The following is a 10,531-nucleotide window of genomic DNA, read 5'->3' as shown; positions in this document are numbered from 1 at the left end:
GTTCGCGCCACATATGCGTCGCCTACTCGCGGATTTTTATCCTTTACATTTTATAAAAATAAAAGATATAGTAAAAAAATGTTTTTTTTATAAATAAAACGATACACAAATCAATATACAACACATCACTCCTATTATTATTTTCATTATTACCATTATTACTATTATTATCACTATTATGTTATTAATTTATTTTGATATATATATATATATAAAGTAAAATTAATAATAAAATCGGTGAACACATATTAATTTATACGTGAGTTTTGATTTCCCTATTGCACCTGGGGATACGTAGGAGCAATGTCTTTCCCTTGTCAAACCAAATTAATAAAACAAATATTTTTTTTCTTTCATTAACGTAAAATAATTTAATTTTTTTTATTATTCTTTTTGGGGTAAAATAAATAAATAAATAAATAGTTTGTATATAATTAATTATAGGGTAACCGTTTTAACGGACGTTGTAGGGCGATAATAATTCCCTATTCGTAATCGACTCCCGAATCCAAATTTTTGATTCAAAAATATTATTTTAGGTTTTATCCAATTTTTCCTTTAATAAAAATAAAATTGGTGGCGACTCTTTTTATTTTTTTTTTCGCGGACAAACCGGACGCGACACTTTCAAGTATGTAAGTGTATGTAAGTGATGAATTTTCTTTGCACTTGAAGTTCTACTTATTCCTTGAGCTTGAGGTTCTTTTTATAGGCTTCAAGGATGTTGATGACAGCTATTATGACTGTTGAAAAGCTGCCCAACTATCATGTGTCAGACTTGACCAAAGACCAAACATTTTAAACCTTGAATATTCTTGATTTGAACATTCTGCATTTTTGCTTAAGTGATAATAATGTATGATTTGTAGCATATCATTCTTGACTGTGATGATCCTTTGTTTATGCACACAAACATCTCAGATTTGTGCTTAATTGATTCATATTAAGACTGCATTTTGATTCGTGCATAACAGGCTTGAGAATGATGTAACAATTCTGGAGAATGATTATCAATATGTTGGAGAATGATTGTATCATTCTGGGACTGATGTCAACATACTGGAGAATGATGTTATCATTCTGGAGACAATTGTTTAACCTGTTGGAGTATGATGTTTGCATGCTGGAGATTAATTGTAACATGCTGAAGAATGTTTATCAATTTGGAGACTGATGTTACCATGCTGGAGAGTGATCATTTGTCACTTTTTCTTTGAGTCATGCCTTTTAATCTTTGATCTTTTGGAGTCTTTCTTTTGCTCATACGAAAGTTGTATATTCCTTGTAGGTGTACTAGATATGCATTCGTAATTTGCAGGAGTTTTCCTTGCATTAACAACTGAATTTATCTTCTCTGATGAAAATGACAAAAACGTGGAGGACGTTCTTGGTTTTCCAGATTTTATTAAGAACGTTTTTGGCTCAGTTTTGTTCATTTTTCGCTCTTTCTTCAAACTGATTTTGCTTGCATTGCTTAGTACCTATCTTGGATTATTACACTCAAAAGCACATGTTAAATTAACACATAATTTAGAATCACAATTAGAGATTTTAATTACCTTTTATTTGTTTACATCAAAACATTAATTTAGGATTTTGTCTCAACAATCTCCCCCTTTTTGATGATGAAAAATATGTTAATTTAAATTTTAATTTGGATTCTAATTTCAATCATAGAGAGCTTAATAGATCCCCCTCATAATATGCTTCATACTTTGTACAAAAATAACATTTCATTGATGTATTTAAAAGCAGATGAATATACATAAATGAGGAACAGATTCAAGTAGATTTGAAATATACAGAAGTACAATTTACAAAAGGACTTTTTAGTACAAATTAGATTATATAAAACTAAACTAATTCTCCCCTTTTGTCATAGCAAAAAGGAATTGGAGAAAAAATGAAAAGCTAGGCCTATTTAGAAAGGGAGGGGGAAGATCCTTCAGACGACGATGATCTGGAAGGTTCTGGAACAACTTGAAAGGAATGGGAGGATTAAAAGGAGGATGATCAATCCCTAACTTTGGACTAAGCTGGGTGGCCATCCATTCCCTTAGAGTAGCATACTGCTTGTCTTAATGTTGTTGTCGCGCCATAATAGTCAGTAGTGCAGTAATAATAGTCCTAACATTTAGCTCGATGTTTGGAGTTGTCCTTGGGGTAGAAGGGAGAGTGATGTGAGATGGAGCAACAATAGTGCATAAGAAGGAAAGAGTTGTAAACGAAGTTGCAATGGTGGGAGGGGCAGTGGGAGATGATGTTGGGGTATGACTGGACGGACCAAGAGTATCAGGGAAGTTAAGAAACTGGCTAATGCCAAAGATGGATGAGGTAGTCTTTTGGGGAGAGACAAAGGTTGGTGACATGAATGATGTAATGTGAAATGGAAGTTGAGAGCACATGTCACTTAGCGGATTGTAGTGAGGAGGGATGGTAGGTAATGGAGATGATTTGTGTTGAAATGAGGTATAGTGGCTAGGTGGATTAGAGGAGAAAAGGAGAATGTTTGGGGAATAACGTTCTTGAGCTGCTAGCTGTTCAGAATTTTATGGAGAATGATCTAGTGTAGTGGGTGGAGATTGTTCTCTTGGGACAATAGTGGGTGCACCAGATTTATGCGTTAAGAGTTTTCTTTTATGAGAGGTAGAGGGAAGAGCAGTTTTGGAATGTGTTTGGCGGAAGACTATTTCTTCATATGAAAAACATTCTTGGAAGAAAATTTAGAGATTTTGATGGTGGATGATTCAGAAGAGAGAGAGAGAGAGAGAGATTTCAAAATACCTAAAGATCTTTGAAAGAAGCATGCCATATGAGACTGTATTTTTCTTGTAGTCCTTCATCGTGGCAGCGATTATATTTGGAAGTTTGATGTAAGGAAAATTGACTCTCTTGCACTTCAGGAGATGATGGATGATCATGGTTTTATTTTCAGAGACATATTCATGAATCCCACAGTGCAACAAGATATAATGTTGGCTAATATTATTAAAGACTTTGCAAATAGGCTTTAAGGATGTAGACAAATGGTTTTTGTAGCCGTCGTGAAATTGTTCAACAAACACTTCCTTCTTGCTCAGATTAAGAACTGAGTACCAGTTCTTTCCAAAGACAGAAGGTCCATCTTTGGGCAGATCGAGAATGGTGGCGAGAATGTCAAGGGTTAACCGAATTTAAATACCTTTGATGTTGAGGAAAGACTGGACGAACCAGTGGTATCAGAGAAGTTAAGAAACTAACTAATCCAAAAGATGGATGAGGTAGTCTTTTGGGGAGAGACAAAGGTTGCTGACATTATTGATGTAGTGTGAAATGGAAGTGGAGAACACATGTTACTTAGCGGATTGTAGCGAGGAAGGATGGTAGGTACTGCAGATGATGTGTGTTGAAAGGAGGAAGGGAGGCTAGGTGGATTAGAGGAGAAAATAATAATGTATAGGGAAGAACGTTCTTGAGCTGTTGGATGTTTAGAATTTTATGGAGAATGATTGGAGACTGTTCACTTGGGACAGTAGTGAGTGCACCAGATTTACGCGTTGAGCGTTTTGTTTTGTGAGAGGTAGAGGGAAGAGCAATTTTTGGAATGTGTTTGGTGGAAGATTGTTTCTTCATATGAGAAACATTCTTGGAAGAAAGTTTATAGATTTTGATGGTGGATGATTGATGACTCTTCATCATATGCATATTTTCCCACTATTTTAGTCTTATTTATCCTCAATCATTAGTTAAATTAAGGATTTATTTGATATATTTTGTTGATTTTTGTTCTTTGAGTTAATAAGATGTTTTGTGTTTTATTTCATTGATTAAGTAGGAATTTTTCGTAATTTTACATTGCGTTATGTTTTAGTGCAGTGCTGAATTTTGGTGAGAAATCAACATGATATATGTAGAGTATCTCAGCCATATCGGGAGTTGTAGATGTCCAATTGGAGTCAAACCAAGTGCATATGAAAGCTAGCATCCATAGCTACAACTCTCATGAAGACATCGGAACCACATTCAGACTCGAAAGAGGGGAAAAATACAATATACGCCAGACATCAGATGTTTAGCGCTTGAAGTGCGCCAGACGCGCCTGGGGCGCGTTTCCAGCCATCCAACACTGTCCAGGGGCGCATCAGCAACCATAAAAATGCATATATTTTTTTTTACTGTTTTAGGGATCTTTTGGACTCTTGGGAAGTTGGGAGACTTGTGCCCTAGCACAGAAACTCAAAGACAGCCGTTTCTAACATCATTGGAGCAGTTTTATCAAGAATCATTCATGAATCCTTCTGGTAATTCTTCTCTAATCTCTATCTCTTTTATCTCTGTCATGAGTAACTAAACCCTATCTGTTAGGGATGAGTGTAACAAGATGAAACCCTTATTTTTATGATTTGATTTCTAGTTAAATAAATAAGTTTATTGAATTATTTTTCTCATCTCTGTGCTTAATGCTTTTTATTGCTTGATCAACATTAAAATGTTCTATGATTTATATTTTGAAATAGAAGTGGACTTTACGAATGCTTGAGATGAGAAATTCATGAATTTGTAGTCTAAACATAGGTGTTGAGACAAAATCTCAATTTAATGTTTTGATGAAAACAAACAAAATGTTAATTAAGTATTCTAATTATGATTCTAAGTGTTTTGATATTTAACATGTGTTTTTGAGTATGTTAAAACAAGATAGGTATCAAACATCACAAATCAGATCAAAGAAAGCAGTTCTGGAAAAAGAAGATTGATTCTGGAAAACGAAGATTGATTTTGGTTAGTAAAAAATAGCAATATCAATGTTATCAATATAAACTCTGATTGTAATGCATAAAATAAATAGAGATAGAGATAGAGAGATCACACAAGGATATATCCTAGTTCACCCAACCCGGGTTACGTCCAGTCCTCACAACCGTGAGATTTTTCACTAAGTGTTCAAACCAAGATCGTTCTTAGTTTTCATGGATCAATCTTGATCTTTACACGGTTTCTACCTTTCTACGTAGAAAGGATTTTTCACAAGTTTACCTTACACTATTTCAGAAAGGATTTTGCAAGATACCTTTTAGAACCTAAAAGGATTTTTACACACTACTCAAGCTATGTTATCAAAAATAGCCTTGAGTTACAAAGTGATGATTTTAAGAGTATTAGAATCTTAGTATTGCTCAACTCTTGTTTGAGAAGTAGATTCTGTAAATAGAACTCAGTTGTGATTGATTCTAACAGAACACAAAGATTAAAAACAACAAGCTTTAAGAATGATATTTAGATGCTTGAGTATGATTGAAATGATTGATCTGTTCTTGGTACTTTGAGTTGTGTTTTGTTCTTCATCTTGAAGCTGCATTTATAGACTTCAAGAAGGCTTGGGACAACTCATATGGCCGTTGAAATAGGGCCAACTGTCATGAAAAAGTTGTTGGATAAAGTCTGCCAAAAATAAGATTGATCAGCTGCATCAAAAGATCGATCCAGGATTGATCTTTTGGTTTGTGATGAACTAGCATTGTACTCTATGATTTGTGTCAGTATGTCAGCCTTGAGTACATGCTTTTCAGTTATGTGTGCAGGCTTTAAGATAGTTCAAATCAGTAGTGTACTTTACTACTTGTTCAAACATGCATGTTGATTTTCTGAGATTGAATGGGTGTTAATGTTGCATATATGTGAATAGTTCATGTGTTTTATGACTGCACTCCAACTGTTTGTTAAAATGACACAACCACTTGTGCACCTTAAGTCCCACAAAACATGACTGCACTCCAACTGTTTGTTAAAATGGCACAACCACTTTTGCACCTTAAGGACCACAAAATATATACTGCACTCCAACTGTTTGTCAAAACGACATCCAATGTATATGCACTATTATCATTTAGAATTTTGTTGGACTAACCCAGGGCCATTTAAGTTGTTAATTCTCCAAGAGGGACCATGCTTAAATTGATTGTCTCTAACTTGAAATATTTTGAACCCTGGGTGTGAATACTTGTTTTGCAGGACCTAATGGCAATCCAACAAAAAGAAAAACGAACTAAGGTCGCAAGTACATCCTCCTCCCAACCGCACAATACAGTTTTATTCAAGACGATGGAAACACAAGAGTTTCATGCCAAACTCCTAGCAGTCAAGAAGTTTGTGAGTGAGAAAAACTTTCAGTTGGAAGCAGATGAATTTGTTGACATCCAGACGATGATTGCGGCTAGAGGATGGGAGAAGCTAACCACATTCGTCACCACAGCGAGCAAGTCCTTGGCAGTGGAATTCCTCTCTAATGCCTCGGATATGAAGTCTGACGACCCATTTCCACATGATCAGTTTGTGAGTTATGTGTGGGGAAAAAGGGTACCCTTCACACCCCAAGTCATCAATGCAATTTTTGGTCTGCCGAATTATCAGGACTGCCGTTTTCAAGATATGTTGGACCACAACAGAAAAGTAGACACTCAAGAGATCCTACACATTTTATGCAGACCAGGCACAAATTGGTTTCGAAATAGGGATGGCTCGGTTAGGAAACTGCGCTCAGTGGATCTCAACCCAATTGCAAAAGCATGGAGCACCTTTGTTCATCACACGCTACTACCATGTTCCAATGTGTCAGATATAACATTCCATAGAGCATGCCTACTACTTGCCATCATAAAAGGCGATAGAATCAACGTGGGTGCACTACTAGCTGATGATCTTTAGGGGACAACAACTCTTGATCCTCCGATAGGCTACTTCCATCATGCTTCTCTGATAAGCAAACTATGTGAACAGGTGAGAGTGTTACCTAAACAGGGTGAAGAAATGGTGAAACCTGCTACACCAATCACTGCTAAGTGGATAGAAAAAATACTCCATAATTCCAACAGATGACCTTGGTGCCCCACCAACAGAGATGACAACAAAGGAAAATACTGAACCACATCACCACCCTCCACATCCATCACAACTATCCACCGAGGAAAGATGTGGCAGACTGAAAACTATAATGGAACGATTGATGATTGATCAGCAAGATGGACAAGCCATAATAGAACTGGGGATGACCAATCTATATCCTCGCTTCTTCTCAACAGACACAAGGAGGCATGTTTTATGCTGACCTATTCGCACCTCACCAGTATACTGGCGACCATAGCAGAACATGAGCGGATGATCTAAACGAGAATCCTTGAATTACTAAACTGAGAGAAGTTTTCTTTCCTTTTTTTTCTTTCTTCTTTCTGTTGTTTGTCATGTTTCTTTCCTTTTTCTCGTTTTCTTTGTTTAATGTTAGTCTATTTTGATTTTCTTCTCTTTATGTTTTTTTCCTTTCACTAAATGTGTACTTTGATGAAACAGTTGTAATGACCTGCACTTAATCTCAAAGTTTTTGTTTGTGATTTCGAAAGTTAAATTTCATTTCTTAGATTATGTTACTGCTCAAGTCGACATGCCTTCCTAATGCATGCATTCTTGATTACTAAATGGTTGTAGAAGGCTAATATGCCATCAATTTTTCAAAAAAAAAATACAATTTTAACTTTTCAGAAGCATGTTGGCATTATTTTAATTGTTCATACTCTTTCTTATTATCCTAGTTGTGAGCTTTTGAGCATAAACACTTAAATTCTTTGTTGTGTGATTACCCAGACATGTGTTATCCCTTCAAAACTTGCACTAATTCTGACTTGCATCAACTGTAATTTATGCATACATTGAGGCAATTTTATTGGTCGTTTGAGCCTTTCTAACTACCCTATGAAAATTTAACCCTTTGCTAGCCCCTTTGAGCCTTGCCCTTTTATTTCGGTTATTAACCATATTACAAGCCAAATATCTGACTTTAATTAAATCACCTTACTTGGAGTTAGGTAGAAAAAAAATAATTCTTGGGATAACAACCTTTTAAGTTTGGGGTGGTGATTCTCTCAGAAAAGAATGAAAAAAAAAAACAGTTTGTGTACTTTGGCAAATAATATCTTCTGGTTCTTTTGCCAATGTTTGAGAATCTACAAAATGAAAAAGTGAAGAAAAAAAGAAATGGTAGAATAAGCTGGAAATGTATGCCTAACTCCAAGTAGTAAAGCCTATTATCCTAAAATGTCATGCCCTTACCTAAGCCCCATTACAACCCGAAAGTCCTCCAAAAATGTATGTGTTTACTACATTGTGATTGCTAACTAGAATTTTTTCAAGCCAATGGTAGCGTGATGCATGTTCTAGGATTTGAGTGATAAATTCATAACCCTTTCTAAACACTTGAGAGAAATTTTGGTGAGATTGTGTGAAGAGAGAGTTGAATTTGATGAATGAATGTCAAGGTGTACAAATCTTGTTGTCTGTTTTTGAAAACAACCATAGAGCATGATGAATATTTTGTAGTAGCAAGAACTTTGAAAATTGAGTTTGATTTAATTTAAGAAATTGAATTTAAGTGTGCATTTAACTAGACTGAATGTGAAAATAATTATTGCTTGGGGACAAGCAATAGATTAAGTTTGGGGTTGTGATGACTCTTCATCATATGCATATTTTCCCACTATTTTAGTCTTATTTATCCTCAATCATTAGTTAAATTAAGGATTTATTTGATATATTTTGTTGATTTTTGTTCTTTGAGTTAATAAGATGTTTTGTGTTTTATTTCATTGATTAAGTAGGAATTTTTCATCATTTTACTTTCCTTTGTGTTTTAGTGCAGTGCTGAATTTTGGTGAGAAATCAACATGACATATGTAGAGTAATTCAGCCATGTATGGAGTTGTAGATGTCCAATTGGAGTCAAACCAAGTGAAAATGAAAGCTACGATCCATAGCTACAACTTTCATGCAGACACCGACACCAAATTCAAACTCGAAACAGGAGAAAAATGCAATATATGCCAGACATCAGATGTTGAGCGCTTGAAGCGCGCCTGGGGCGCGTTTCCAGCCATCCAACTATGTCCAGGCGCGTCTGGGGGGGCGCGACGCGCATCAGCAACCATAAAAACGCAATTTTTTTTTTACTGTTTTAGGGATCTTTTGGACTCTTGGGAAGTTGGGAGACTTGTGCCCTAGCATAGAAACTCAAAGACAGTTGTTTCTAACATCATTGGAGCAGTCTTATCAAGAATCATTCATGAATCCTTCTTGTAATTCTTCTCTAATCTCTATCTCTTTTATCTCTGTCATGAGTAACTAAACCTTATTTGTTAGGAATGAGTGTAACAAGATGAAACCCTTATTTTTATGATTTGATTTCTAGTTATATGAATAAGTTTATTGAATTATTTTTCTCATCTCTGTGCTTAATGCTTTTTATTGCTTGATCAACATTAAAATGTTCTACGATTTGTATTTTGAAACGGAAGTGGACTTTACGAATGCTTGAGATGAGAAATTCATGAATTTGTAGTCTAGGGATATATGCAAGTCATGAAACCAATTAAATTAGTTGCAAAGCAATAATTTACAAGAAAATTTCTATACGGTAATGCTTAATTCTAATCTTAAATCTACTAAGGAATTAGGGGTTACTTTGGAATTAAAGATTTTGTCACTAAGACATTAGGGCAAGAATAATAAAGAGAACTCAATAATAATTCAATAAAGGAATTCAGTAACTAGGATCAAATTAGACACCAAGGTTGGATTCGAAGTAAAATTCATCCCTGACGTTTTTCTTATTATAAAAGGTTAATTTTATTACTGTTAATTTTAAATATTATTTCAATCAATTCGAAAACTTTTTGTTCAATTTAGTAATTAAATATAATTCGATAGTAAAACGCAATCCTTGATTTCGACACTTGGTACTACCGTTTTATTATTACTTGCAACGATTCAGTACAGTTGTTGAAACGCTAACAATGATTAAGAAGAAATAGGGATTTAAAAATACCTGAAGATCTTTGAAAGAAGCATGCCATACGGGACTAAATTTTCTCGTAGTCCTTCAATGTGGCAGCAATCATATTTTGAAGTATGATGTAGGGCAAATTGACTCTCTTGCACTTCAGGAGATGATGGATGATTAGGGTTTCATTGTTAGAGATATACTCATGACTCCCACAATGCGGCAGATAGAATGTTGGCTAATATTGTTAAAGACTTTCCAGAAAGGCTTTAAGGATGTAGACAAATTGTTTTGCAGCCCTCCTGAAATAGTTCAGTAAGCACTTCCTTGCTGTTCAGATTAAGAACTCAGTACTAGTTCGTTCCAAAGACAGAAGATCCTCACTAGCAGATCGAGAAGGTGGCGACAATGTTAGGGGTTAACTGAATTTTAATACCCTTGAGACTAGTCACTAGAAGTGACTTCTCAGGCAAGGTTTGGGCTTTACAGTAAAAGGCCCTCACCACATTCGGATAGAAACAATAAGAGATCTGCCAAAATGGGGTCCAACCAAGTGAGGGTGGACGATTTTGAAATGGAGAGGATAGAAGAGATTATGAGGATGAAGGTGTTTTAGGGCAAGCATTTTTCTTGGCAGTCATTTTCGTTTGAGCCATTTGTTTTTCTTGCAAAAATGGTGTTGGAGGTTTTGGGAAGATGAGTGTTGCAATTTTTTTGAAAGATGAAAAG

Source organism: Cicer arietinum, chromosome 3 (assembly GCF_000331145.2).
Source record: "Cicer arietinum cultivar CDC Frontier isolate Library 1 chromosome 3, Cicar.CDCFrontier_v2.0, whole genome shotgun sequence".
In the NCBI taxonomy this organism is placed as follows: domain Eukaryota; kingdom Viridiplantae; phylum Streptophyta; class Magnoliopsida; order Fabales; family Fabaceae; genus Cicer; species Cicer arietinum.
The sequence above is the reverse complement of the archived record's forward strand: the minus strand, read 5'-3'. Positions refer to the sequence as shown.